The sequence below is a fragment of the Leiobunum rupestre genome, chromosome 6 (genome assembly GCF_980474605.1).
Source record: "Leiobunum rupestre chromosome 6, qqLeiRupe1.1.hap1, whole genome shotgun sequence".
In the NCBI taxonomy this organism is placed as follows: domain Eukaryota; kingdom Metazoa; phylum Arthropoda; class Arachnida; order Opiliones; family Sclerosomatidae; genus Leiobunum; species Leiobunum rupestre.
The window spans coordinates 18,333,035-18,360,277 of record NC_143389.1 but is presented as its reverse complement, the minus strand read 5'-3'; the positions used below and the strand labels follow the sequence as shown (position 1 = coordinate 18,360,277).

Sequence of the window (27,243 nt, the reverse complement as noted above, 5' to 3'; positions counted from 1 at the left end):
TATTGGTTACAATGAATCAAGGTTCCACCGAGATTTGAACTCGGATCGCTGGATTCAGAGTCCAGAGTGCTAACCATTACACCATGGAACCGCCAAAGCCATAGAAATCAAAAAGAAGTTTTAGAATAAAATAAAAAATTTCTTATAAAAGTCATGTCCACCGAAAAGGTAATTTCATATTAAGACTATTGGTTCCAATGAATCAAGGTTCCACCGAGATTTGAACTCGGATCGCAGGATTCAGAGTCCAGAGTGCTAACCATAACACCATGGAACCGCCAAAGCCATAAAAATCAAAAAGATGTTTTAGAATAAAATAAATTTTTTTTTATAAAATTCAAGTCCACCGAAGAGGTAATTTCATATTAAGACTATTGGTTCCAATGAATCAAGGTTCCACCGAGATTTGAACTCGGCTCGCTGGATTCAAAGTCCAGAGTGCTAACCATTACACCATTTAACCGGCAATGTCATTTACATCAAAAAGGAGTTTTAGAACAAAATAAAATTTTTTTATAAAAACCATGTCCACCGAAAAGGCAATTTCATCTATAGGCTATTTTTTACAATCATTCAAGATTCCACCGAGATTTGAACTCGGATCGCTGGATTCAGAGTCCAGAGTGCTAACCATTACACCATGGAACCGCCAAAGCCGTAAATATCAAAAAGAAGTTTTCGAATAAAATTAAAAATTTCATATAAAAACCATGTCCACCGAAGAGGTAATTTCATATTAAGACTATTGGTTCCAATGAATCAAGGTTCCACCGAGATTTGAACTCGGATCGCTGGATTCAGAGTCCAGAGTGCTAACCATAACACCATGGAACCGCCAAAGCCGTAAAAATCAAAAAGATGTTTTAGAATAAAAAATTTTTTTTTTATAAAATTCATGTCCACCGAAGAGGTAATTTCATATTAAGACTATTGGTTCCAATGAATCAAGGTTCCACCGAGAATTGAACTCGGCTCGCTGGATTCAAAGTCCAGAGTGCTAACCATTACACCATTTAACCGGCAATGTCATGTACATCAAAAGGGAGTTTTAGAACAAAATGAAAAATTTCTTATAAAAACCATGTCCACCGAAAAGGTAATTTCATCTATAGGCTACTTTTTACAATCATTCAAGGTTCCACCGAGATTTGAACTCGGATCGCTGGATTCAAAGTCCAGTGTGCTAACCATTACACCATGGAACCGGCAAGGGCATAAAAATAAAAAAGGAGTTTTAGAAAGAGAATTTAAAATTTCTTATAAAAACCATGTCCACCGAAGAGGTAATTTCATATTAGGACTATTGTTTCCAATGATTCAAGGTTCCACCGAGAATTGAACTCGGCTCGCTGGATTCAAAGTCCAGAGTGCTAACCATTACACCATTTAACCGGCAATGTTATATACATCAAAAAGGAGTTTTAGAACAAAATTAAAAATTTCATATAAAAACCATGTCCACCGAAGAGGTAATTTCATATTAAGACTATTGGTTCCAATGAATCAAGGTTCCACCGAGATTTGAACTCGGATCGCTGGATTCAGAGTCCAGAGTGCTAACCATTACACCATGGAACCGCCAAAGCCATAAAAATCAAAAAGAATATTTAGAAGAAAATAAAAAATTTCTTATAAAAGTCATGTCCACCGAAAAGGTAATTTCATATTAAGACTATTGGTTCCAATGAATCAAGGATCCACCGAGATTTGAACTCGGTTCGCTGGATTCAAAGTTCAGATTGCTAACCATTACACCATTTAACCGGCAAAGTCATATCCATCAAAAAGGAGTTTTAGAACAAAATTAAAAATTTCATATAAAAACCATGTCCACCGAAGATGTAATTTCATCTATAGGCTATTTTTTCCAATGATTCAAGGTTCCACCGAGATTTGAACTCGGATCGCTGGATTCAAAGTCCAGAGTGCTAACCATTACACCATGGAACCGGCAAGGGCATAAAAATAAAAAAGGAGTTTTAGAAAATGAATTTAAAATTTCTTATAAAAACCATGTCCACCGAAGAGGTAATTTCATATTAAGACTATTGGTTCCAATGAATCAAGGTTCCACCGAGATTTGAACTCGGCTCGCTGGATTCAAAGTCCAGAGTGCTAACCATTACGCCATGGAACCGGCAATGTTATATACATCAAAAAGGAGTTTTAGAACAAAATTAAAAATTTCATATAAAAACCATGTCCACCGAAGAGGCAATTTCATATTAAGACTATTGGTTCTAATGAATCAAGGTCCCACCGAGATTTGAACTCGGATCGCTGGATTCAGAGTTCAGAGTGCTAACCATTACACCATTTAACCGGCAATGTCATATACATCAAAAAGGAGTTTTAGAACAAAATGAAAAATTTCTTATAAAAACCATGTCCACCGAAAAGGTAATTTCATCTATAGGCTACTTTTTACAATCATTCAAGGTTCCACCGAGATTTGAACTCGGATCGCTGGATTCAAAGTCCAGTGTGCTAACCATTACACCATGGAACCGGCAAGGGCATAAAAATAAAAAAGGAGTTTTAGAAAGAGAATTTAAAATTTCTTAAAAAAACCATGTCCACCGAAGAGGTAATTTCATATTAGGACTATTGTTTCTAATGATTCAAGGTTCCACCGAGAATTGAACTCGGCTCGCTGGATTCAAAGTCCAGAGTGCTAACCATTACACCATTTAACCGGCAATGTTATATACATCAAAAAGGAGTTTATGAACAAAATTAAAAATTTCATATAAAAACCATGTCCACCGAAGAGGTAATTTCATATAAAGACTATTGGTTCCAATGAATCAAGGTTCCACCGAGATTTGAACTCGGATCGCTGGATTCAGAGTCCAGAGTGCTAACCATTACACCATGGAACCGCCAAAGCCATAAAAATCAAAAAGAATATTTAGAAGAAAATAAAAAATTTCTTATAAAAGTCATGTCCACCGAAAAGGTAATTTCATATTAAGACTATTGGTTCCAATGAATCAAGGATCCACCTAGATTTGAACTCGGTTCGCTGGATTCAAAGTTCAGATTGCTAACCATTACACCATTTAACCGGCAAAGTCATTTCCATCAAAAAGGAGTTTTAAAATAAAATTAAAAATTTCTTATAAAAACCATGTCCACCGAAAAGATAGTTTCTTCTCTAGGCTTTTTGTTCCAATGAATCAAGGTTCCACCGAGATTTGAACTCGGATCGCTGGATTCAGAGTCCAGAGTGCTAACCATTACACCACGGAACCGCCAAAGCTATAAATATCAAAAAGAAGTTTTAGAATAAAATTAAAAATTTCTTATCAAAACCATGTCCACCGAAGAGGTAATTTCATATTAAGACTAATGGTTCCAATGAATCAAGGTTCCACCGAGATTTGAACTCTGCTCGCTGGATTCAAAGTCCAGAGTGCTAACCATTACACCATTTAGCCGACGATGTAATATTCATCAAAAAGGAGTTTTAGAACAAAATTAAAAATTTCATATAAAAACCATGTCCACCGAAGATGTAATTTCATCTATAGGCTATTTTTTCCAATGATTCAAGGTTCCACCGAGATTTGAACTCGGATCGCTGGATTCAGAGTCCAGAGTGCTAACCATTACACCATGGAACCGCCAAAGCCACAAAAATCAAAAAGATGTTTTAGAATAAAATAAATTTTTTTTTATAAAATTCATGTCCACCGAAGAGGTAATTTCATATTAAGACTATTGGTTCCAATGAATCAAGGTTCCACCGAGATTTGAACTCGGCTCGCTGGATTCAAAGTCCAGAGTGCTAACCAGTACGCCATGGAACCGTCAATGTTATATACATCAAAAAGGAGTTTTAGATCAAAATTAAAAATTTCATATAAAAACCATGTCCACCGAAGAGGCAATTTCATCTATAGGCTATTTTTTCCAATGATTCAAGGTTCCACCGAGATTTGAACTCGGATCGCTGGATTCAAAGTCCAGAGTGCTAACCATTACACCATGGAACCGGCAAGGGCATAAAAATAAAAAAGGGGTTTTAGAAAGAGAATTTAAAATTTCTTATAAAAACCATGTCCACCGAAGAGGTAATTTCATATTAAGACTATTGGTTCCAATGAATCAAAGTTCCACCGATATTTGAACTCGGCTCGCTGGATTCAAAGTCCAGAGTGCTAACCATTACACCATTTAGCCGACAATGTTATATACATCAAAAAGGAGTTTTAGAACAAAATTAAAAATTTCATATAAAAACCATGTCCACCGAAGATGTAATTTCATCAATAGGCTATTTTTTCCAATGATTCAAGGTTCCAACGAGATTTGAACTCGGATCGCTGGATTTAAAGTCCAGAGTGCTAACCATTACACCATGGAACTGGCAAAGTCATAAAGATAAAAAAGGAGTTTTAGAAAGAGAATTTAAAATTTCTTATAATAACAATGTCCACCGAAAAGATAGTTTCATCTCTAGGCTTTTTGTTACAATGAATCAAGGTTCCACCGAGATTTGCACTCGGATCGCTGGATTCAGAGTCCAGAGTTCTAACCATTACACCGTGGAACTGGCTAAGTCTTGAACATCAAAAAGAAGTTTTAGAATAAAATTAAAAATTTCTTAGAAAAACCATGTACACCGAAGAGGTAATTTAATCTAAAGGCTATTTTTTCCAATGATTCAAGGTTCCACCGAGATTTGAATTCGGATCGCTGGATTCAATGTCCAGAGTGCTAACCATTACGCCATGGAACCGGCAATATTATATACATCAAAAAGGAGTTTTAGAACAAAATTAAAAATTTCATATAAAAACCATGTCCACCGAAGAGGCAATTTCATATTAAGACTATTGGTTCCAATGAATCAAGGTTCCACCGAGATTTGAACTCGGATCGCTGGATTCAGAGTCCAGAGTGCTAACCATTACACCATGGAACCGCCAAAGCCATAGAAATCAAAAAGAAGTTTTAGAATAAAATAAAAAATTTCTTTTAAAAGTCATGTCCACCGAAAAGGTAATTTCATATTAAGACTATTGGTTCCAATGAATCAAGGTTCCACCGAGATTTGAACTCGGTTCGCTGGATTCAAAGTTCAGATTGCTAACCATTACACCATTTAACCGGCAAAGTCATATCCATCAAAAAGGAGTTTTAAAATAAAATTAAAAATTTCTTATAAAAACCATGTCCACCGAAAAGATAGTTTCTTCTCTAGGCTTTTTGTTCCAATGAATCAAGGTTCCACCGAGATTTGAACTCGGATCGCTGGATTCAGAGTCCAGAGTGCTAACCATTACACCACGGAACCGCCAAAGCTATAAATATCAAAAAGAAGTTTTAGAATAAAATTAAAAATTTCTTATCAAAACCATGTCCACCGAAGAGGTAATTTCATATTAAGACTAATGGTTCCAATGAATCAAGGTTCCACCGAGATTTGAACTCTGCTCGCTGGATTCAAAGTCCAGAGTGCTAACCATTACACCATTTAGCCGACGATGTAATATTCATCAAAAAGGAGTTTTAGAACAAAATTAAAAATTTCATATAAAAACCATGTCCACCGAAGATGTAATTTCATCTATAGGCTATTTTTTCCAATGATTCAAGGTTCCACCGAGATTTGAACTCGGATCGCTGGATTCAGAGTCCAGAGTGCTAACCATTACACCATGGAACCGCCAAAGCCACAAAAATCAAAAAGATGTTTTAGAATAAAATAAATTTTTTTTTATAAAATTCATGTCCACCGAAGAGGTAATTTCATATTAAGACTATTGGTTCCAATGAATCAAGGTTCCACCGAGATTTGAACTCGGCTCGCTGGATTCAAAGTCCAGAGTGCTAACCAGTACGCCATGGAACCGTCAATGTTATATACATCAAAAAGGAGTTTTAGATCAAAATTAAAAATTTCATATAAAAACCATGTCCACCGAAGAGGCAATTTCATCTATAGGCTATTTTTTCCAATGATTCAAGGTTCCACCGAGATTTGAACTCGGATCGCTGGATTCAAAGTCCAGAGTGCTAACCATTACACCATGGAACCGGCAAGGGCATAAAAATAAAAAAGGGGTTTTAGAAAGAGAATTTAAAATTTCTTATAAAAACCATGTCCACCGAAGAGGTAATTTCATATTAAGACTATTGGTTCCAATGAATCAAAGTTCCACCGATATTTGAACTCGGCTCGCTGGATTCAAAGTCCAGAGTGCTAACCATTACACCATTTAGCCGACAATGTTATATACATCAAAAAGGAGTTTTAGAACAAAATTAAAAATTTCATATAAAAACCATGTCCACCGAAGACGTAATTTCATCAATAGGCTATTTTTTCCAATGATTCAAGGTTCCAACGAGATTTGAACTCGGATCGCTGGATTTAAAGTCCAGAGTGCTAACCATTACACCATGGAACTGGCAAAGTCATAAAGATAAAAAAGGAGTTTTAGAAAGAGAATTTAAAATTTCTTATAATAACAATGTCCACCGAAAAGATAGTTTCATCTCTAGGCTTTTTGTTACAATGAATCAAGGTTCCACCGAGATTTGCACTCGGATCGCTGGATTCAGAGTCCAGAGTTCTAACCATTACACCGTGGAACTGGCTAAGTCTTGAACATCAAAAAGAAGTTTTAGAATAAAATTAAAAATTTCTTATAATAACCATGTCCACCGAAAAGATAGTTTCTTCTCTAGGCTTTTTGTTCCAATGAATCAAGGTTCCAACGAGATTTGAACTCAGATCGCTGGCTTCAGAGTCCAGATTGCTAACCATTACACCATGGAACCGCCAAAGCCATAAAAATAAAAAAGAAGTTTTAGAATAAAATTAAAAATTTCTTAGAAAAACCATGTACACCGAAGAGGTAATTTAATCTAAAGGCTATTTTTTCCAATGATTCAAGGTTCCACCGAGATTTGAATTCGGATCGCTGGATTCAATGTCCAGAGTGCTAACCATTACGCCATGGAACCGGCAATATTATATACATCAAAAAGGAGTTTTAGAACAAAATTAAAAATTTCATATAAAAACCATGTCCACCGAAGAGGCAATTTCATATTAAGACTATTGGTTCCAATGAATCAAGGTTCCACCGAGATTTGAACTCGGATCGCTGGATTCAGAGTCCAGAGTGCTAACCATTACACCATGGAACCGCCAAAGCCATAGAAATCAAAAAGAAGTTTTAGAATAAAATAAAAAATTTCTTTTAAAAGTCATGTCCACCGAAAAGGTAATTTCATATTAAGACTATTGGTTCCAATGAATCAAGGTTCCACCGAGATTTGAACTCGGATCGCTGGATTCAAAGTCCAGAGTGCTAACCATTACACCATGGAACTGGCAAAGGCATAAAGATAAAAAAGGAGTTTTAAAAAGAGAATTTAAAATTTCTTATAATAACCATGTCCACCGAAAAGATAGTTTCATCTCTAGGCTTTTTGTTCCAATGAATCAAGGTTCCACCGAGATTTGAACTCGGATCGCTGGATTCAGAGTCCAGAGTGCTAACCATTACACCATGGAACCGCCAAAGCCATAAATATCAAAAAGAAGTTTTAGAATAAAATTAAAAATTTCTTATCAAAACCATGTCCACCGAAGAGGTAATTTCATATTAGGACTATTGGTTCCAATGAATCAAGGTTCCACCGAGATTTGAACTCGGCTCGCTGGATTCAAAGTCCAGAGTGCTAACCATTACACCATTTAGCCGAGAATGTTATATACATCAAAAAGGAGTTTTAGAACAAAATTAAAAATTGCACATAAAAACCATGTCCACCGAAGATGTAATTTCATCTATAGGCTATTTTTTCCAATGATTCAAGGTTCCACCGAGATTTGAACTCGGATCGCTGGATTCAAAGTCCAGAGTGCTAACCATTACACCATGGAACCGGCAAGGGCATAAAAATAAAAAAAGGAGTTTTAGAAAGAGAATTTAAAATTTCTTATAAAAACCATGTCCACCGAAGAGGTAATTTCATATTAAGACTATTGGTTCCAATGAATCAAGGTTCCACCGAGATTTGAACTCGGATCGCTGGATTCAGCGTCCAGAGTGCTAACCATTACACCATGGAACTGGCAAAGTCATAAAGATAAAAAAGGAGTTTTAGAAAGAGAATTAAAAATTTCTTATAATAACCATGTCCACCGAAAAGATAGTTTCTTCTCTAGGCTTTTTGTTCCAATGAATCAAGGTTCCACCGAGATTTGAACTCGGATCGCTGGATTCAGAGTCCAGAGTGCTAACCATTACACCATGGAACCGCCAAAGCCATAAATATCAAAAAGAAGTTTTAGAATAAAATTAAAAATTTCTTATCAAAACCATGTCCACCGAAGAGGTAATTTCATATTAGGACTATTGGTTCCAATGATTCAAGGTTCCACCGAGATTTCAATTCGGATCGCTGGATTCAATGTCCAGAGTGCTAACCATTACGCCATGGAACCGGCAATGTTATATACATCAAAAAGGAGTTTTAGAACAAAATTAAAAATTTCTTATAAAAGTCATGTCCACCGAAAAGGTAATTTCATATTAAGACTATTGGTTCCAATGAATCAAGGTTTCACCGAGATATAAACCCGGATCGCTGGATTCAAAGTCCAGAGTGCTAACCATTACACCATGGAACTGGCAAAAGCATAAAGATAAAAAAGGAGTTTTAAAAAGATAATTTAAAATTTCTTATAATAACCATGTCCACCGATAAGATAGTCGCATCTCTAGGCTTTTTGTTCCAATGAATTAAGGTTCCACCGAGATTTGAACTCGGATCGCTGGATTCAGAGTCCAGAGTGCTAACCATTACACCATGGAACCGGCGATGTTATATACATCAAAATGGAGTTTTGAAAATAAAATAAAAAATTTCTTATCAAAATCATGTCCACCGAAGAGGTTATTTCATATTTAGACTATTGGTTCCAATGATTCAAGGTTCCACCGAGATTTGAACTCGGATCGCTGGATTCAAAGTCCAGTGTGCTAACTATTACACCATTTAGCCGGCAATGTTTTATACATGAAAAAGGAGTTTTAGAACAAAATTAAAAATTTCATATAAAAACCATGTCCACCGAAGAGGTAATTTCATATTAGGACTATTGTTTCCAATGATTCAAGGTTCCACCGAGATTTGAACTCGGCTCGCTGGATTCAAAGTCCAGAGTGCTAACCATTACACCATTTAACCGGCAATGTTATATACATCAAAAAGGAGTTTTAGAACAAAATTAAAAATTTCATATAAAAACCATGTCCACCGAAGAGGTAATTTCATATTAAGACTATTTTTTCCAATGAATCAAGTTTCCACCGAGATTTGAACTCGGATAGCTGGATTCAAAGTCCAGAGTGCTAACCATTACACCATGGAACTGGCATAGGCATAAAGATAAAAAAGGAGTTTTAGAAAGAGAATTTAAAATTTCTTATAATAACAATGTCCACCGAAAAGATAGTTTCATCTCTAGGCTTTATGTTCCAATGAATCAAGGTTCCACCGAGATTTGCACTCGGATCGCTGGATTCAGAGTCCAGAGTTCTAACCATTACACCATGGAACTGGCTAAGTGTTGAACATCAAAAAGAAGTTTTAGAAGAAGAATTAAAAATTTCTTATAATAACCATGTCCACCGAAAAGACAGTTTCTTCTCTAGGCTTTTTGTTCCAATGAATCAAGGTTCCACCGAGATTTGAACTCGGATCGCTGGCTTCAGAGTCCAGAGTGCTAACCATTACACCATGGAACCGCCAAAGCCATAAAAATCAAAAAGAAGTTTTAGAATAAAATTAAATATTTCTTAGAAAAACCATGTACACCGAAGAGGTTATTTAATCTAAAGGCTATTTTTTCCAATAATTCAAGGTTCCACCGAGATTTGAACTCGGATCGCTGGATTCAGAGTCCAGAGTGCTAACCATTACACCATGTAACCGCCAAAGCCATAAAAATCAAAAAGAAGTTTTAGAATAAAATTAAAAATTTCTTATAAAAACCATGTCCACCGAAGAGGTAATTTCATATTAAGACTATTGGTTCCAATGAATCAAGGTTCCACCGAGATTTTAACTCGGATCGCTGGATTCAAAGTCCAGAGGACTAACCATTACACCATGGAACCAGCAAAGGCATAAAAATAAAAAAGGAGTTTTAGAAAGACAATTTAAAATATCTTATAAAAACCATGTCCACCGAAGAGGTAATTTCATATTAAGACTATTTTTTCCAATGAATCAAGTTTCCACCGAGATTTGAACTCGGATAGCTGGATTCAAAGTCCAGAGTGCTAACCATTACACCATGGAACTGGCATAGGCATAAAGATAAAAAAGGAGTTTTAGAAAGAGAATTTAAAATTTCTTATAATAACAATGTCCACCGAAAAGATAGTTTCATCTCTAGGCTTTATGTTCCAATGAATCAAGGTTCCACCGAGATTTGCACTCGGATCGCTGGATTCAGAGTCCAGAGTTCTAACCATTACACCATGGAACTGGCTAAGTGTTGAACATCAAAAAGAAGTTTTAGAAGAAGAATTAAAAATTTCTTATAATAACCATGTCCACCGAAAAGACAGTTTCTTCTCTAGGCTTTTTGTTCCAATGAATCAAGGTTCCACCGAGATTTGAACTCGGATCGCTGGCTTCAGAGTCCAGAGTGCTAACCATTACACCATGGAACCGCCAAAGCCATAAAAATCAAAAAGAAGTTTTAGAATAAAATTAAATATTTCTTAGAAAAACCATGTACACCGAAGAGGTTATTTAATCTAAAGGCTATTTTTTCCAATAATTCAAGGTTCCACCGAGATTTGAACTCGGATCGCTGGATTCAGAGTCCAGAGTGCTAACCATTACACCATGTAACCGCCAAAGCCATAAAAATCAAAAAGAAGTTTTAGAATAAAATTAAAAATTTCTTATAAAAACCATGTCCACCGAAGAGGTAATTTCATATTAAGACTATTGGTTCCAATGAATCAAGGTTCCACCGAGATTTTAACTCGGATCGCTGGATTCCAAGTCCAGAGTGCTAACCATCACACCATGGAACGGGCAAGGACATAAAAATAAAAAAGGAGTTTTAGAAAGATAATTAAAAATTTCTTATTATAACCATGTCCACCGAAAAGACAGTTTCTTCTCTAGGCTTTTTGTTCCAATGAATCAAGGTTCCACCGAGATTTGAACTCGGATCGCTGGCTTCAGAGTCCAGAGTGCTAACCATTACACCATGGAACCGCCAAAGCCATAAAAATCAAAAAGAAGTTTTAGAATAAAATTAAAAATTTCTTATCAAAACCATGTCCACCGAAGAGGTAATTTCATATTAGGACTATTGGTTCCAATGAATCAAGGTTCCACCGAGATTTGAACTCGGCTCGCTGGATTCAAAGTCCAGAGTGCTAACCATTACACCATTTAGCCGGCAATGTTATATACATCAAAAAGGAGTTTTAGAACAAAATTAAAAATTTCATGTAAAAACCATGTCCATCGAAGATGTAATTTCATCTATAGGCTATTTTTTCCAATGATTCAAGGTTCCACCGAGATTTGAACTCGGATCGCTGGATTCAAAGTCCAGAGTGCTAACCATTACACCATGGAACCGGCAATGTTATATACATCAAAAAGGAGTTTTAGAACAAAATTAAAAATTTCATATAAAAACCATGAGTAGTTTACCCCCCTATTCCTGGATACGCGAGGGGGCGCAGCGTGCTTTCCCCCACGCGTCCCCAGCTGAGTGACGGGGGGGAATGAAGCGGGGAATCGCGATTCCGCCCCCCTCGGGCGCGTGTCACGCGTGCACTCGTGCGTAACGAGCACAGGTGCGACCTGTTCAAGGTCAATTAAAAAAGGGTGAATATTAATGAGCGTGGTATTGTTTTACCGTTAGGGGTCATTGACCTGTTAGATAGTAACATGTGTTTAGGATCATCAAGTAGTTATATTATATGTTTGAATATTAATTTTTGGCGGGAAAGTGTAAGCGTCGATCAACAAGTGGTTAAACTCTTTAGGTTTATTAATGTACACTTATGTTTGACATGATTTTGGCGGGGAAACGGGTAAAGTTTGTACCTTTAAAATAAACCGTTAGGGTATTTGACCTGGTAGCTAGATGGTTAACAACTCATTAGCATTTTTGGCGGGGATTTAACATGCGTTTATGATGATGTAAGTGCGAAAAGGATCAATGAACAAGTGGAGGGGGTAAAGTTTGTATTTACTAGTATAAACGTTTGCATGGTTTAATTACCTGACAACGGTTAGGAAGCGTCTTTGGTATTATGGACCCGAACAAGTGATCTCTTTTAGTGGATGTTATATGGTTGAGCTTTTAGCATTTTGGCGAGAAAATTATTTAACATGTTCTGAAGACGGTTAGGAAGCGTCTTAAGTAATCTTAAGAAGTAAATATTAATGAGATTTATAAGCTGTGTTTTAACGTTAGGAAGCGCGGTAAAAATGATTCACTTTTAATGACTGAACATAACGGGATAAAGCTTGTATCGTGTTATAACCTGTCATTCGTGGTCATCTTTATAGTGTCCCACCAGGGGTGTCTCATTGGGTCAATGCTTCACCACTAGACTGGTATCTTTGGATTCGGGTAGAAGTTTCAAATATAAGTCACCCCTAATACGGGCCCCTTTTTAACGGTTTTTAGGTTATTAATCTTTATGCACATAAAAAGTATAGACTCTTAAACGCGCCTTCCCGAAGCGCGGTAAAAATGATTCATATTTACGCTAACAACACATAACGGGGTAAAGCTTTTAGGCTGGTTTTAGCGGTTGTTATATGCACTCTTAGTAATTTTGGTTGGAAATTCATGTGTTTTGGCCGCCATCTTTAATGATTCATATTCAAACGGGTTCTGTGTATTGAAAAGTGTGGCTATCTTTGTTATTTTTTACGAAATTTGCCATATTTACTTTAGATCAAGCTTGTTTTTAAACAAGTTGTCCCTAAAGGATTTTTATATATATTAACCTAAAACGTCGAATTTAAAGTCGCTAGGCCTAAGGTAGTGCCTTGGGTGTAAGCTGATAAATATTATGACAATGCATCATGTATTAATTTTATATTACCGTTAATGAGGACGCGCGAGAAACATTGTGCATTACGTGGTAAAGTTTTATTGTTAAGCCTGGCCATCGTAAATAATAAGCCTAAAATTTATGAAATGTAAACTGTGTATTCAAGGTTATATTGGGGTGAAGAAATGAGGGAGTTTTTTATTGGATATTTCAAGTTTTTAACATAGTCAATACGTTAATGACAGTAAAGATAGTATATCCTGTCGTCCGTTAGGAAGGGTCTTTGGGGTCATCTCACGTAAACATGTGTTGAAAAGGGTAAATTACATAATGCCAAAAGACATTTCAAGAACAAGTTTCCCTATATGGTTCGATCAAAAAGCCGCGTCACGTGATCATCTGATTTATGGTTAATGAAAGGGGTCTTCCATAAATAAAATCATTATAATCATGCAATGCATTTTTTAGGTATAAACGTCGCTATCTATGGATATTTTCATTCGGATACATGATTACCTGATATGAAAACTGTACAAGTTTCAATATTTGGTTAAGTTGTCCCAAACAGGGGAAACATTATTCTAACCATGCCTCACGTACATAAATCGTTTACGTATACATTGTTTTATATTACCGTACCATCGGTCTGGTCTAATAAGAATTCGAACATGTTTTGTTCGCGAAAGATAAGGAGAATGAGATTAAGAAACTATCATTTTTAATATTACCACTTCTATAATAAACTAAGGTAGTGCTTTGGGGTTCAGTTGCGTTGGGGACGTGTTAGATATTTTTAAATGTAGAAAAAAAATTACTTCTGAGGGTGGCGCGGTAATAATTATCAATTACTTGTAAAAGTATATTTACATCGTCTTTGTAGACTTCTTAACAGTACATAACGTGGTAAATTGTCAAGCGGGGCCATCTTTGTTAGATCACGTACAATGTTGTTTTGACGCTTATAAACAAGTTGTACCCAACGGTTTTTTATATATAAACACGTACCTAAAAAGTCGCTAGATGACTTGGGTATAAGCTGATTAATATTATGACATTGTTCGGCGTCGTCATTTTAAGTTCAATGTTAAATTCGTTAACCTCGCAGTTTGAAACAAGTTGTCCCTATATTAAGAATAAGCTTGGGATTATTAACAACGTTTGCAGCTCTGGCCTTATAAATGTTTCACAGTCTTTACGCACATCGTATACATTTTCCACAAAATATCAGTTTTACGCATAAAATTTAATATTACCACTTATAAATCCTAGTAAATATAATGCATTTATACATTGACACTATACGAAATATTTACATAACAAGGTCGGTTCGCGCTCATGAAATTTAAATAATAGTAAACTTTGTAGGGTAGATCACTTGACTTTGTAATGGATATTTCAATAACCGTTCATCATTTTAATAGATCAATGACAGTTTGAATTAATATTGTGGTATCTTAGGTATAATTAACAACGTTTGCAGCTCTGAATTTTCGTCGCTAAAGAATATGTCCATAAAGATTGATTATAAAAAGTTAAACACGCTGGTATCTATGGATTCGGGTTACCTAAACCGTTACTTAAACAAGTCGCTCCTATATGAACTTTTAAACGGTTATTCGTGTTAAACGTGTACATTGCATAAAACATTTACGACAACATATAACCAGTCGAACATGTCTGCGATTATTTATAATTTTGCGTTAGTTTATCAATAATATCGTGTATATAAATTATAGTATTAAGAACTATACTTGTATTGAGCCGTTATAAATGTCGTAAAAATCTTTAATATTTAAATCTATCGTTAACTAGCTGTATATTATTCCGTGTTTACCAACCGGCACGAGGAATGTTTACGTAGCGGTTTAATAGACTTTAACATGTACGGTCCGTTAATTTTCGTAAGTGGTAGCGAAATTATGGAAGGGGCCACTACGTGAAAGAACGCTCATTCAATTTGTGAACCTTTAAAATGAGTTTAAAGGTAAAATAGTGGTAGCAGATATGGGCTTATAGTAATATTTACAGATTCTATTTAGATTTTAGAGTGGCATTGCCATTTCTCACCACCAGGGGTAAATTGAACTCTTATAAACGTTCGTTGTTTATTAAAGGACATTATAGTATTGCCATTTCTTACCACTAGGGGTAAATTGAACTCTTATAAACGTAACAAATAACGAACGTTACTTAATTCGTTGACCGAGGGTATTAAAGAGCATTATAGTTTCACCACCAGGGGTAAATTAAGAACTTAGTGGCAGCACACACTACCCTGATTGTAACGACTGCGTTATTAATGTAAGCAATGTTTAAATACTTGACCAACGAATGTTCCTGTATGTTAGTTTAATGTTGATATTTCGGTTAATAATGCAGTAAAAAAGCTAAGCCTAACAAATACGTTGTCGTCAAAACTCGGACCAAAGCTATAACTTGTTTTTCTGTTATAATCTCCCGCGTATTAATTTGGTAATAATAATGGTTAAACGTATTTTATAGCGTCATATGAAATAACGGGCGGAAATAACTTACTACTTTGGTACCGTTTGAGAGGCGGTATTATTGAACTATACATGATAAGTTTAAAAAAAACGTTTAAAATATTGGAAGAAATGCCTTTCTTCGAAGAGTACCCTTTAATAACGCTCGTCTGTTTAACTATATATTTGGTTTTTTTTCTTGTGCCAGGTGTTTTGAAAACCATAACCACTAGATAGCGGTTTTTAAGTTACCGCTAGGTGACGCTAGTTACAATTTACCGCTAGGTGACGACAGTGGCCGCTGCGTGACGCCGGTTACATTTTACGCGAGCTAAATTTTTAACCAGCTTTAAATACGTAAAAATGCACTTTGAAAGAAAAAGAATAGAGAGTTTCAACTGAAATTTTTCGGCAACCTTTTTAAATGTAAACGAGTTGGCAAACGCCGGCTTTTTTTACGTTGGGAATAAAAATATTGTCATGTGTTTCTGTTGTGATGGTTTGGTTAACGATTGGAAAGAGGGGAATGTACCTTTGCTAATTCACATCCAACGGTTCCCGAATTGCAAATTTGTTCAGGATGAAACTACGGATAACATTCCCGTGCTACGCGAAACGAACGATTTTTGGAATTTAGGACCTATGCGATCTGAATTTCTAAGATTACAGTCGTTTAAGGATTTCCCGATTGATTACATAGACGTGAGAGATTTAGCACAAGCAGGTCTCTTCTACACGTATAACAAAGATTGTGTCAATGCTTCTGTTGTGCTGGAGAGCTATTGGTTTGGGACAAGAACGATATTCCGATGGAAGAGCACGCTAAATATTACCCGAGATGTAAATTCGTTTTAAACCAGAACTGCGGTAATATACCATACGAGCATGATTCAAACCAAGCGCCCTATTCAAGCACTAACGAGAAGGCTCTGGTCTATAGCTTAATTAATCATGTCATTGAAACTCTAGATCGGAAGAAATCTAGACCACTTTGTAGCATTTTATAATTTTCAACCAGAAACAATGAGTATTAAAATGTAGCTTTGTGAGCGAGTGTCTTTCCCCTCGTTTTCATCATATTAAAACTAATATACGAAAAGACTATTCTGAACGCGTTGGTAAGGAAATTTTAAATGATGTACAATTAAAATAAGCTATTTTCTGACGTTACGCATCGTCGCTAGTAGCGCCTGTCCTGAGGAGGCTTTTTTGAAAATATACTGAAACTATTATTATCATGGTTCCTCGTGTATATAATTTGCTAGTGTAAACTAATTTTTCGTATGGTATAATAACAAAGAACACATTTACTAATAAAAAATTTATTTATAAAATGTTTTTCAAATATATTACATCATTTAAACAATGATCAATCAAATCCCTTACGTCAAATGGACAATAACCTATAAATTGTTCCAAAAAATCTTTTTCCACTTGGTGATCCTGAGCAATACGAAAGGCGGCGTAAATTTCTATAAAGACACAGGGAATTTGTCGCTTCTGTAATGGTTTATAAACCGCTTGAAATTTCGAAAAATTGTCGACCAAAACACTAAACATTAAGTCTATAACCGGTGCGCTTTGTTTTAACAGACTTAACTGTTGATCTATAAACACTTTAATTTCATTTAAAGCCAGAACTTGCGCTCTACTAAGTGATAGACTGGCTGATAAGTTTATTTCGTATTCCAAATATTTTTGAGTAAACGGCATTAAATTCCATGAAAATTTTCCTCCCGAACAAGAAACTTCGAAATTGTGTTCAAAAGTACAATCGGAATAAGGTTCGACGGTCGGAATTGGCAGATAAATCTTTTTTATTGTTGTTGAGTTTAGATTTTCAATGACTGAAGACCATTCTTTTGTAAGGGCGTCCCATGTTTCTAAGGAAATTTCCGTACTTTGGGCTCCATTAGAAATATAAATACCTGGCTCTTTGTAAAATATTGATACGGTCACTACCAATTGAGTAGGTGAATGTAACGTCAGAGAAACTAAAATAAAATACGTGTTAAATAAAATTAAAGTTTAAAAAAAAAGTTTTAACGTACCCTTTTTAAAGGACATTGTATGAATAATCCACTTTTTGTTATCGAATCAATTCAACTGTAAAATTTTGTCCTTGTATAAAACGTGCAGGAATTTTTTAATAGCTCGCGGTTTAGCTTCCTCGGCAAAAAAAAACTTTATCTTTCAGCGAAACTCTCTCTCTCTCTCTCTGCGCTTTCGGGGCACCTCGATGAATCGCTCTCTCTCTCTCTCTCTCTCCACGGCGTTGTGGCGCGCGTTTTTCTCTCACGCCGAGATAACCAGCTGGTGAAACTCCGCCTGAATGAGGGAGGCGTGTAAATTTATACCAAACGCTTTTGGGCCAAGTCCTCCTGCAAATTTTTTAAAATGTTAAATAATTACACATTTAAAATTTAGTGATACGTAAAAATAAGTTTACCTCTTTTGATCAGTGTGTTGCTTTATTTTAATACAACCTATTATACAATTTTTTATACATTTTTTATACAATTTTTTTAAACAATTTTTTTATACAATTTTTATACAATTTTTTTTTTTACAAAACGTGTTATAAGATAATTTTTAACTCGGAACCTAGAAATGGAAAATGGTATTAGAATTGTAATTATTTTTTCGGAACCTAATGTTTTACCTCCTTGTACGACGATAGTGATTCCCGGAGCTGTAATTAATATTTCAAATTAAAAATGAGAAACATGATAGTTTTGTTTTATAATTACCATTTCGAAGATCAAGCTCCCTAGGTTTGTTCGCTGGAGGTTTCGGAGATGTGGCTGGTGGCGATTCGGTCGGGTCGTCCTGTTTCTCGGGATATATTTCTAGGGGATTACCCTCTATACTTTTTACATATGCGGCCACTTGCCTCGCCTTTTCATAGGCGCACACATTTCTGTAAAATAAGAAATACTATATATTTTCCTCGACAAAAGATGGTGGTCATTGATTCATACCGCGTATGGTCGTTGTTAAAATGGTGGTGAAATTCTCCCGGCTCTAGCTCTAATTCGGGGAAATTAGGACACTCGAATCTCGTGGCCACAATTATTCGATCTAAGTCGATAAAGTTTCCCAGGTACTCTTTCGTTTGCCTTTCTTTGACAATAACGTATTCGGCCAGTCGCGTTATATTTAAAACATGGCGATCGACGGCCTCAATATCGTATTGTCCCTGAGCCCTGGGAAGCTTATTGACATGGTTGCTAATCGCGTTAATTTTGCGGTTTGTATCCCCCGAATAATTTTGAGCAGCCGGTGTTCGAAAAACAATGAGGTCTTCGCGACCATCCGAAGTTTTGTATCCAATCTGTAAGATTTATATGGAACTTTAAATATAATAATAATAATAATCAACTAGGCTATTACCCAAGGCACCACCATAGGCCGAAGTCATCAAACGACTTTTGAAGCCATTAATTTAGCTCCCTACACTAACTATTACAATAAATACTATACTAATTACTATATAAAACTTAAAAAAATTACCTCTTTTACTAAAAATCGTTTTGATGACGTATATTTATTTTTAGGCCAAATCATGGCAAAAAGAATGTGTACGGCTACAAACGATTCCCTAAAAGAAAAAACTAAGTATTTGTAACAATAAAAAAACACCTATAGAAACTTACATTTTTGTTACTCCGGGAAGGCTCACTAGGGTCAGGATTCCGAGATTCGGGCGACTTAAGGATATATATACTACCTAAAACCCCCTAGGGGGACGCGTTGGTTTTAAGAATAATGTGCAGGTGGTTAATTTTATTAAGCTAACGTAACTGAAAGTGTAAATGTAACTACTCTGACATTTTATAACCCCTAGCGGGACGCGTTGGAAACTCTAGCAGCTGTTTCTATTTCGTTGCAAACCATTTTGGTTTAATTTTCGTAACGGTTTTAATGTGCAGGTGGTTAATTTTATTAAGCTAACGTAACTGAAAGTGTAAATGTAACTACTCTGACATTTTATAACCCCTAGCGGGACGCGTTGGAAACTCTAGCAGCTGTTTCTATTTCGTTGCAAACCATTTTGGTTTAATTTTCGTAACGGTTTTAATGTGCAGGTGGTTAATTTTATTAAGCTAACGTAACTAAAGATGGCGGCGTTATCCAAGCATCCTAGCAATTACCAAACTCGGGATCACACTTTGAAATAAAAATGGATATTTTACTATCGCCGTCGCTATGAATGTACCTAATTCGTCGCCTTTAAGTACCCAGTATTTCCGAAAGCATTTCGTGACTCCATTGGAAAATCCATTTGGAGATTTAGTTTCAGTTTTTTCAATTCTGTAGGCTTCCTTCAGCTTTCAACTTTTTTTCAACAGATCACGTGATATAAACTACGTCACAAGTCGTGAAATAATTTTCATAGATGCGTTGTGGTTTTCATAAGCCAGCCGCTATGGGAAAGAGAAAGATGTCTCTGCTTAGAGTACCAAAGAAATGCTGGATATGTGAGAGGTTTCAAACAACATTTAATGACTCATTTATCGTGTAATACAATGAAAGAAGATTCGAATCTGGCGTGTGATTGTGATGAGAGTGAATCTCTCCATTACACGGAGGCCGAGGAAATGTCAGATGATAAAATTATCGATTATCTTAACGAACTTATTGTGGCATGTAAAAAGCGCGGTGCCACAATGGAATCAACCGAGTCAACTACATCTAACCTGCCAGCCGAATTCAAATTGCCGACTGAAAAGCAAATGGATGCTTTGATTTATTTTCAAGAATATTGTAAAACTAATCAAATTCCTAATATTAAAACCGTTGTAAAGAAATTGTGAATAAACGTTCTTTCTATTGAATTCATTGTTATTTTTTAATAACATTTTAAGGGGACCGTATAAAAGTACTTTTTAATTAAAGTAAACTAACAATGATTTTTTAGAACACTTAAAATTTAATGTAAAGGCGGTATTAAAAAACTCGGATACATATTTTTTTACATTGATACTTTATTATAATATTTTTACCTCTCCGAGGGGACAAAGTCCCCTAGGAGGGGTTATACAACGACCGTGTCTGTCTGTGGGTGGGTCTGTGGGTGGGTCTGTGGGTGTGTCTGTCTGTCAGGACTGCGAACGCGTTCGCATTTTCGGTGCAAAGTGTAATCACTGCGTACGCAGTTTCTCAAAGGGTTGGCAAAACCACCGTGTGACGGTGAGCGTTAACGGATGCATTTGCGGTTTGGTTTGGATGGTGTTTTTTCGCTCACCGTCGTGACGGTTTGGTGTATTACGGTTTTTGTAATGTTTATGCGTAGGTTGTGAGTGTTGAATTTGTTGTGTTTGTGTTCTGATGGATGTGCATGTTGAGTCTGTTGTGTTTATATGGGCGTTTTCTCTCCAACTTCATCTTAATGACTTTTGGACGGACCGAGTGCTGAGTGTAATGCTACCTCTCAACGTCCAATGGCAGGGTTTCCACCAGTTGTACACGGTATTCGTCTTAGTATCAATTTGCGATCGCATCGGGCGGGATTTGAACCCGAGACCTCCTGATTGACAGGCGGACGTTCTACCACAGAACCACCGACACTTGTTACGGCTTATTGAAAATTAGACCTTCAGCTTTATCGGAAGCGTATTTAATAGAGTACGAAATTTTGGTTTAATTGAAATAGAATTGAAATTGAAATTATTGCATCGAAGAAACTCTAATTTAGCGTTTCTCTATTGATTAAAAACAAATGCGCCACCCAGGTTTCGAACCCAGACCATTCGGCTTGGCAGTCGAGCGCTCTACCACAGAGCCACCGATAGCTGCTTAGATTCACTGAAATTAAGACAGGCATCGTAAGCATAATAGGTAATAAAGTCTTTTTTTATTAATGAATTTATGAAGGCCTAATCTGGTATTTTTTAAAGGTTAAATCTTGTTTTAGCGCAGTCAGCCGAGATTAGAGGGTTAAAGGGTAGACCCTGTGGGTGGTCCACTTTCTTAACGACCTATATATAGTTCTGTTAATTCAAAGGAGATAATTTAACGTTAATTGCTTTAAGAGGTGGCGGTTAGTCAAGTGGCTCTCTGTGCTTTGTTGATGGTAAGGTTTTTGCTTCTTGTAAATACATGTGGTGTGGATATTTGGATATCTACGATTTCTAACGCAGTCAATGATTTCTTGGGTGTGCGAGTCATTATATGATATTGGAAATTGGACGGCATTGGTCTTTTTCATGTGGTATGCGTCACAACGTCAACAGGAAGTGAACGAGTCGTCCACTACCAGATATCTACGGTATCTTCATCAAGGGCGAGTGTTGAAATAAAATGAGCGTTAAAGATGCGGCAAGTATTTCGTAAGCGAGTAATTCCAAAAAGCCTCTGTAGATATTTCTTTCATTAAAATTTGCTTCGTATTATATTTAACTGATAAACTTGTTCTGTAAAAGGGTTTAATTCAATTGTGCATTGTTATAGTACGTCTAACTTACTGTTGTAACTACTTAACTTATGATATTCTGAATAAATTAAAATTGGTCGTTTCGTCTCAATTATTTTAATTATAATAAAAATTTTATACCGGGCGGGATAGAAATGGGTTAATATTTTTAACAAATAACTCTAAATTGCGGAGATATATCTTTAAGGGTTATCTCGAGAAATTAATACCACTAGGGACAATTCTACCGAGGAGAGGTATATTTTGGCTTGCCAACTTGTTCTTTACACTTTGAAATTAAAATATGTTTACGACTTTTGTAATATTGTTACATTTCCAACTTGGCATCCTCGAATAAATGGACACAAGGGAATTGAACGACAATGAACGATTAACGGTATGTCTTCATCTTTCCATTCCTCAACCACCATTCCACAAAAAGGGCATTTAACACTCGAGTCGTTCTTGAGCGAATAAAATCCCCAGGCGGCCAACTCTTCGGTTCCATATATAACCCAGTTTTTAAAACTTAATAATCTTTCTTGTTCCGAAAACATTTTTAAAGACTCGTACGAATGCTCCTTTCGTATCGTAGGAAGGACACTTTCAAGTTCTATTCTCGCTGCTATATATTCCGCTTGAAGTTTTCGTTTCTTTTTTTTTTCAATATATTTATACTTTTTAATAGTTCCGTACACGGTTCGTTATTTTCTTTATCACTCATTATCCAACTGTCGTCCAATTTTGTTCCGTAAAATGAAATATGTAATTCTTGCTTCGTAGGGTTCACCCTAAACTCGTTACCGAAAACACCTGTTAGTAAGTTATTTCATATGACGCTATAAAATACGTTTAACCATTATTATCACCAAATTAATACGCGGGAGATTATAACAGAAAAACAAGTTATAACTTTGGTCCGAGTTTTGACGACAACGTATTTGTTAGGCTTAGCTTTTTTACTGCATTATTAACCGAAATATCAACATTAAACTAACATACAGGAACATTCGTTGGTCAAGTATTTAAACATTGCTTACATTAATAACGCAGTCGTTACAATCAGGGTAGTGTGTGCTGCCACTAAGTTCTTAATTTACCCCTGGTGGTGAAACTATAATGCTCTTTAATACCCTCGGTCAACGAATTAAGTAACGTTCGTTATTTGTTACGTTTATAAGAGTTCAATTTACCCCTAGTGGCAAGAAATGGCAATACTATAATGTCCTTTAATAAACAACGAACGTTTATAAGAGTTCAATTTACCCCTGGTGGTGAGAAATGGCAATGCCACTCTAAAATCTAAATAGAATCTGTAAATATTACTATAAGCTCATTTTAAAGGTTCACAAATTGAATGAGCGTTCTTTCACGTAGTGGCCCCTTCCATAATTTCGCTACCACTTACGAAAATTAACGGACCGTACATGTTAAAGTCTATTAAACCGCTACGTAAACATTCCTCGTGCCGCTTGGTAAACACGGAATAATATACAGCTAGTTAACGATAGATTTAAATATTAAAGATTTTTACGACATTTATAACGGCTCAATACAAGTATAGTTCTTAATACTATAATTTATATACACGATATTATTGATAAACTAACGCAAAATTATAAATAATCGCAGACATGTTCGACTGGTTATATGTTGTCGTAAATGTTTTATGCAATGTACACGTTTAACACGAATAACCGTTTAAAAGTTCATATAGGAGCGACATGTTTAAGTAACGGTTTAGGTAACCCGAATCCATAGATACCAGCGTGTTTAACTTTTTATAATCAATCTTTATGGACATATTCTTTAGCGACGAAAATTCAGAGCTGCAAACGTTGTTAATTATACCTAAGATACCACAATATTAATTCAAACCGTCATTGATCTATTAAAATGATGAACGGTTATTGAAATATCCATTACAAAGTCAAGTGATCTACCCTACAAAGTTTACTATTATTTAAATTTCATGAGCGCGAACCGACCTTGTTATGTAAATATTTCGTATAGTGTCAATGTATAAATGCATTATATTTACTAGGATTTATAAGTGGTAATATTAAATTTTATGCGTAAAACTGATATTTTGTGGAAAATGTATACGATGTGCGTAAAGACTGTGAAACATTTATAAGGCCAGAGCTGCAAACGTTGTTAATAATCCCAAGCTTATTCTTAATATAGGGACAACTTGTTTCAAACTGCGAGGTTAACGAATTTAACATTGAACTTAAAATGACGACGCCGAACAATGTCATAATATTAATCAGCTTATACCCAAGTCATCTAGCGACTTTTTAGGTACGTGTTTATATATAAAAAACCGTTGGGTACAACTTGTTTATAAGCGTCAAAACAACATTGTACGTGATCTAACAAAGATGGCCCCGCTTGACAATTTACCACGTTATGTACTGTTAAGAAGTCTACAAAGACGATGTAAATATACTTTTACAAGTAATTGATAATTATTACCGCGCCACCATCAGAAGTAATTTTTTTTCTACATTTAAAAATATCTAACACGTCCCCAACGCAACTGGACCCCAAAGCACTACCTTAGTTTATTATAGAAGTGGTAATATTAAAAATGATAGTTTCTTAATCTCATTCTCCTTATCTTTCGCGAACAAAACATGTTCGAATTCTTATTAGACCAGACCGATGGTACGGTAATATAAAACAATGTATACGTAAACGATTTATGTACGTGAGGCATGGTTAGAATAATGTTTCCCCTGTTTGGGACAACTTAACCAAATATTGAAACTTGTACAGTTTTCATATCAGGTAATCATGTATCCGAATGAAAATATCCATAGATAGCGACGTTTATACCTAAAAAATGCATTGCATGATTATAATGATTTTATTTATGGAAGACCCCTTTCATTAACCATAAATCAGATGATCACGTGACGCGGCTTTTTGATCGAACCATATAGGGAAACTTGTTCTTGAAATGTCTTTTGGCATTATGTAATTTACCCTTTTCAACACATGTTTACGTGAGATGACCCCAAAGACCCTTCCTAACGGACGACAGGATATACTATCTTTACTGTCATTAACGTATTGACTATGTTAAAAACTTGAAATATCCAATAAAAAACTCCCTCATTTCTTCACCCCAATATAACCTTAAATACACAGTTTACATTTCATAAATTTTAGGCTTATTATTTACGATGGCCAGGCTTAACAATAAAACTTTACCACGTAATGCACAATGTTTCTCGCGCGTCCTCATTAACGGTAATATAAAATTAATACATGATGCATTGTCATAATATTTATCAGCTTACACCCAAGGCACTACCTTAGGCCTAGCGACTTTAAATTCGACGTTTTAGGTTAATATATATAAAAATCCTTTAGGGACAACTTGTTTAAAAACAAGCTTGATCTAAAGTAAATATGGCAAATTTCGTAAAAAATAACAAAGATAGCCACACTTTTCAATACACAGAACCCGTTTGAATATGAATCATTAAAGATGGCGGCCAAAACACATGAATTTCCAACCAAAATTACTAAGAGTGCATATAACAACCGCTAAAACCAGCCTAAAAGCTTTACCCCGTTATGTGTTGTTAGCGTAAATATGAATCATTTTTACCGCGCTTCGGGAAGGCGCGTTTAAGAGTCTATACTTTTTATGTGCATAAAGATTAATAACCTAAAAACCGTTAAAAAGGGGCCCTATTAGGGGTGACTTATATTTGAAACTTCTACCCGAATCCAAAGATACCAGTCTAGTGGTGAAGCATTGACAAATGTTAAACTTTCACCAGCAATCTTTATGGAAGACCCATTTCAATTACCGTAAATAAAATGATCACGTGACGCGGCTATAATCATTAACGAACCATATAGGGACAACTTGTTACCCAATGAGACACCCCTGGTGGGACACTATAAAGATGACCACGAATGACAGGTTATAACACGATACAAGCTTTATCCCGTTATGTTCAGTCATTAAAAGTGAATCATTTTTACCGCGCTTCCTAACGTTAAAACACAGCTTATAAAACTCATTAATATTTACTTCTTAAGATTACTTAAGACGCTTCCTAACCGTCTTCAGAACATGTTAAATAATTTTCTCGCCAAAATGCTAAAAGCTCAACCATATAACATCCACTAAAAGAGATCACTTGTTCGGGTCCATAATCCCAAAGACGCTTCCTAACCGTTGTCAGGTAATTAAACCATGCAAACGTTTATACTAGTAAATACAAACTTTACCCCCTCCACTTCATCCTTTTCGCGCTTACATCATCATAAACGCATGTTAAATCCCCGCCAAAACTTTAACAGTTCAACCATATAGCTACCAGGTCAATTAGCTCTAACGTGTTATTATAAAGGTACAAACTTTACCCGTTTCCCCGCCAAAATCATGTCAAACATGTAATAGACCTATAGAGTTTAACCACTTGTTGATCGACGCTTACACTTTCCCGCCAAAAATTAATATTCAAACATATAATATAACTACTTGATGATCCTAAACACATGTTACTATCTAACAGGTCAATGACCCCTAACGGTAAAACAATACCACGCTCATTAATATTCACCCTTTTTTAATTGACCTTGAACAGGTCGACTAACTAGGCTAATTAATTAACACCTGTGCTCGTTACGCACGAGTGCACGCGTGACACGCGCCCGAGGGGGGGCGGAATCGCGATTCCCCGCTTCATTCCCCCCGTCACGCAGCTGGGGACGCGTGGGGGAAAGCACGCTGCGCCCCCCTCGCGTATCCAGGAATAGGGGGGTAAACTACTACCATGTCCACCGAAGAGGTAATTTCATATTAAAACTATTGGTTCCAATGAATCAAGGTTCCACCGAGATTTGAACTCGGATCGCTGGATTCAGAGTCCAGAGTGTCAACCATTACACCATGGAACTGGCTTAGTCTTGACCATCAAAAAGAAGTTTTAGAAGAAGAATTAAAAATTTCTTATAAAAACCATGTCCACCGGAGAGACAATATCATATTTAGGCTATTGTTTCCAATGAACCAAGGTTCCACCGAGATTTGATCTCAGCTCGCTGGATTCAAAGTCCAGAGTGCTAACCATTACAACATTTAAACGGGTATATCATATCCATCAAAAAGGAGTTTTAGAATAAAATTAAAAATTTCTTATAAAAACCATGTCCACCGAAGAGTTAATTTCATATTAAGACTATTGGTTCCAATGAATCAAGGTTACACCGAGATTTGAACTCGGATCGCTGTATTCTTGTT

The 27,243-nt window shown here is 35.9% G+C and overlaps 1 long non-coding RNA gene and 34 other non-coding genes across 35 annotated transcripts; all 35 read right to left on the bottom strand.

Moving 5' to 3' along the window:
• Positions 1 to 19: 19 nt before the first annotated feature.
• Positions 20 to 91, bottom strand: TRNAQ-CUG (transfer RNA glutamine (anticodon CUG)). The gene has a single exon. It is a non-coding gene; the product is annotated as a tRNA-Gln (tRNA).
• Positions 92 to 576: 485 nt separating this feature from the next.
• Positions 577 to 648, bottom strand: TRNAQ-CUG (transfer RNA glutamine (anticodon CUG)). The gene has a single exon. It is a non-coding gene; the product is annotated as a tRNA-Gln (tRNA).
• A 114-nt stretch (positions 649 to 762) lies between these two features.
• Positions 763 to 834, bottom strand: TRNAQ-CUG (transfer RNA glutamine (anticodon CUG)). The gene has a single exon. It is a non-coding gene; the product is annotated as a tRNA-Gln (tRNA).
• Positions 835 to 1,133: 299 nt separating this feature from the next.
• On the bottom strand, positions 1,134 to 1,205 carry TRNAQ-UUG (transfer RNA glutamine (anticodon UUG)). The gene has a single exon. It is a non-coding gene; the product is annotated as a tRNA-Gln (tRNA).
• A 301-nt stretch (positions 1,206 to 1,506) lies between these two features.
• Positions 1,507 to 1,578, bottom strand: TRNAQ-CUG (transfer RNA glutamine (anticodon CUG)). The gene has a single exon. It is a non-coding gene; the product is annotated as a tRNA-Gln (tRNA).
• Positions 1,579 to 1,878: 300 nt separating this feature from the next.
• Positions 1,879 to 1,950, bottom strand: TRNAQ-UUG (transfer RNA glutamine (anticodon UUG)). Its single transcript has one exon. It is a non-coding gene; the product is annotated as a tRNA-Gln (tRNA).
• A 115-nt stretch (positions 1,951 to 2,065) lies between these two features.
• Positions 2,066 to 2,137, bottom strand: TRNAQ-UUG (transfer RNA glutamine (anticodon UUG)). Its single transcript has one exon. It is a non-coding gene; the product is annotated as a tRNA-Gln (tRNA).
• A 300-nt stretch (positions 2,138 to 2,437) lies between these two features.
• Positions 2,438 to 2,509, bottom strand: TRNAQ-UUG (transfer RNA glutamine (anticodon UUG)). Its single transcript has one exon. It is a non-coding gene; the product is annotated as a tRNA-Gln (tRNA).
• A 301-nt stretch (positions 2,510 to 2,810) lies between these two features.
• Positions 2,811 to 2,882, bottom strand: TRNAQ-CUG (transfer RNA glutamine (anticodon CUG)). Its single transcript has one exon. It is a non-coding gene; the product is annotated as a tRNA-Gln (tRNA).
• Positions 2,883 to 3,182: 300 nt separating this feature from the next.
• Positions 3,183 to 3,254, bottom strand: TRNAQ-CUG (transfer RNA glutamine (anticodon CUG)). The gene has a single exon. It is a non-coding gene; the product is annotated as a tRNA-Gln (tRNA).
• Positions 3,255 to 3,554: 300 nt separating this feature from the next.
• On the bottom strand, positions 3,555 to 3,626 carry TRNAQ-CUG (transfer RNA glutamine (anticodon CUG)). The gene has a single exon. It is a non-coding gene; the product is annotated as a tRNA-Gln (tRNA).
• A 114-nt stretch (positions 3,627 to 3,740) lies between these two features.
• On the bottom strand, positions 3,741 to 3,812 carry TRNAQ-UUG (transfer RNA glutamine (anticodon UUG)). Its single transcript has one exon. It is a non-coding gene; the product is annotated as a tRNA-Gln (tRNA).
• Positions 3,813 to 3,926: 114 nt separating this feature from the next.
• TRNAQ-UUG (transfer RNA glutamine (anticodon UUG)) lies at positions 3,927 to 3,998 on the bottom strand. Its single transcript has one exon. It is a non-coding gene; the product is annotated as a tRNA-Gln (tRNA).
• An 860-nt stretch (positions 3,999 to 4,858) lies between these two features.
• Positions 4,859 to 4,930, bottom strand: TRNAQ-CUG (transfer RNA glutamine (anticodon CUG)). Its single transcript has one exon. It is a non-coding gene; the product is annotated as a tRNA-Gln (tRNA).
• A 300-nt stretch (positions 4,931 to 5,230) lies between these two features.
• On the bottom strand, positions 5,231 to 5,302 carry TRNAQ-CUG (transfer RNA glutamine (anticodon CUG)). Its single transcript has one exon. It is a non-coding gene; the product is annotated as a tRNA-Gln (tRNA).
• A 300-nt stretch (positions 5,303 to 5,602) lies between these two features.
• Positions 5,603 to 5,674, bottom strand: TRNAQ-CUG (transfer RNA glutamine (anticodon CUG)). Its single transcript has one exon. It is a non-coding gene; the product is annotated as a tRNA-Gln (tRNA).
• A 114-nt stretch (positions 5,675 to 5,788) lies between these two features.
• TRNAQ-UUG (transfer RNA glutamine (anticodon UUG)) lies at positions 5,789 to 5,860 on the bottom strand. Its single transcript has one exon. It is a non-coding gene; the product is annotated as a tRNA-Gln (tRNA).
• Positions 5,861 to 5,974: 114 nt separating this feature from the next.
• On the bottom strand, positions 5,975 to 6,046 carry TRNAQ-UUG (transfer RNA glutamine (anticodon UUG)). The gene has a single exon. It is a non-coding gene; the product is annotated as a tRNA-Gln (tRNA).
• A 1,046-nt stretch (positions 6,047 to 7,092) lies between these two features.
• On the bottom strand, positions 7,093 to 7,164 carry TRNAQ-CUG (transfer RNA glutamine (anticodon CUG)). The gene has a single exon. It is a non-coding gene; the product is annotated as a tRNA-Gln (tRNA).
• Positions 7,165 to 7,278: 114 nt separating this feature from the next.
• On the bottom strand, positions 7,279 to 7,350 carry TRNAQ-UUG (transfer RNA glutamine (anticodon UUG)). The gene has a single exon. It is a non-coding gene; the product is annotated as a tRNA-Gln (tRNA).
• A 115-nt stretch (positions 7,351 to 7,465) lies between these two features.
• On the bottom strand, positions 7,466 to 7,537 carry TRNAQ-CUG (transfer RNA glutamine (anticodon CUG)). Its single transcript has one exon. It is a non-coding gene; the product is annotated as a tRNA-Gln (tRNA).
• Positions 7,538 to 7,837: 300 nt separating this feature from the next.
• Positions 7,838 to 7,909, bottom strand: TRNAQ-UUG (transfer RNA glutamine (anticodon UUG)). The gene has a single exon. It is a non-coding gene; the product is annotated as a tRNA-Gln (tRNA).
• A 116-nt stretch (positions 7,910 to 8,025) lies between these two features.
• TRNAQ-CUG (transfer RNA glutamine (anticodon CUG)) lies at positions 8,026 to 8,097 on the bottom strand. The gene has a single exon. It is a non-coding gene; the product is annotated as a tRNA-Gln (tRNA).
• Positions 8,098 to 8,212: 115 nt separating this feature from the next.
• On the bottom strand, positions 8,213 to 8,284 carry TRNAQ-CUG (transfer RNA glutamine (anticodon CUG)). Its single transcript has one exon. It is a non-coding gene; the product is annotated as a tRNA-Gln (tRNA).
• A 487-nt stretch (positions 8,285 to 8,771) lies between these two features.
• Positions 8,772 to 8,843, bottom strand: TRNAQ-CUG (transfer RNA glutamine (anticodon CUG)). The gene has a single exon. It is a non-coding gene; the product is annotated as a tRNA-Gln (tRNA).
• A 487-nt stretch (positions 8,844 to 9,330) lies between these two features.
• TRNAQ-UUG (transfer RNA glutamine (anticodon UUG)) lies at positions 9,331 to 9,401 on the bottom strand. Its single transcript has one exon. It is a non-coding gene; the product is annotated as a tRNA-Gln (tRNA).
• A 303-nt stretch (positions 9,402 to 9,704) lies between these two features.
• On the bottom strand, positions 9,705 to 9,776 carry TRNAQ-CUG (transfer RNA glutamine (anticodon CUG)). The gene has a single exon. It is a non-coding gene; the product is annotated as a tRNA-Gln (tRNA).
• Positions 9,777 to 9,890: 114 nt separating this feature from the next.
• On the bottom strand, positions 9,891 to 9,962 carry TRNAQ-CUG (transfer RNA glutamine (anticodon CUG)). Its single transcript has one exon. It is a non-coding gene; the product is annotated as a tRNA-Gln (tRNA).
• A 301-nt stretch (positions 9,963 to 10,263) lies between these two features.
• Positions 10,264 to 10,334, bottom strand: TRNAQ-UUG (transfer RNA glutamine (anticodon UUG)). The gene has a single exon. It is a non-coding gene; the product is annotated as a tRNA-Gln (tRNA).
• Positions 10,335 to 10,637: 303 nt separating this feature from the next.
• On the bottom strand, positions 10,638 to 10,709 carry TRNAQ-CUG (transfer RNA glutamine (anticodon CUG)). Its single transcript has one exon. It is a non-coding gene; the product is annotated as a tRNA-Gln (tRNA).
• Positions 10,710 to 10,823: 114 nt separating this feature from the next.
• Positions 10,824 to 10,895, bottom strand: TRNAQ-CUG (transfer RNA glutamine (anticodon CUG)). Its single transcript has one exon. It is a non-coding gene; the product is annotated as a tRNA-Gln (tRNA).
• Positions 10,896 to 11,196: 301 nt separating this feature from the next.
• Positions 11,197 to 11,268, bottom strand: TRNAQ-CUG (transfer RNA glutamine (anticodon CUG)). Its single transcript has one exon. It is a non-coding gene; the product is annotated as a tRNA-Gln (tRNA).
• A 300-nt stretch (positions 11,269 to 11,568) lies between these two features.
• TRNAQ-UUG (transfer RNA glutamine (anticodon UUG)) lies at positions 11,569 to 11,640 on the bottom strand. The gene has a single exon. It is a non-coding gene; the product is annotated as a tRNA-Gln (tRNA).
• Positions 11,641 to 18,804: 7,164 nt separating this feature from the next.
• Positions 18,805 to 19,779, bottom strand: LOC149939664 (uncharacterized). Its single transcript, XR_016481310.1, has 3 exons — positions 19,216 to 19,779; positions 19,073 to 19,160; positions 18,805 to 18,893 (listed from the first exon to the last, which is right to left on the bottom strand). It is a non-coding gene; the product is annotated as an uncharacterized LOC149939664 (long non-coding RNA).
• A 7,049-nt stretch (positions 19,780 to 26,828) lies between these two features.
• TRNAQ-CUG (transfer RNA glutamine (anticodon CUG)) lies at positions 26,829 to 26,900 on the bottom strand. Its single transcript has one exon. It is a non-coding gene; the product is annotated as a tRNA-Gln (tRNA).
• Between the last annotated feature and the right edge of the window lie 343 nt (positions 26,901 to 27,243).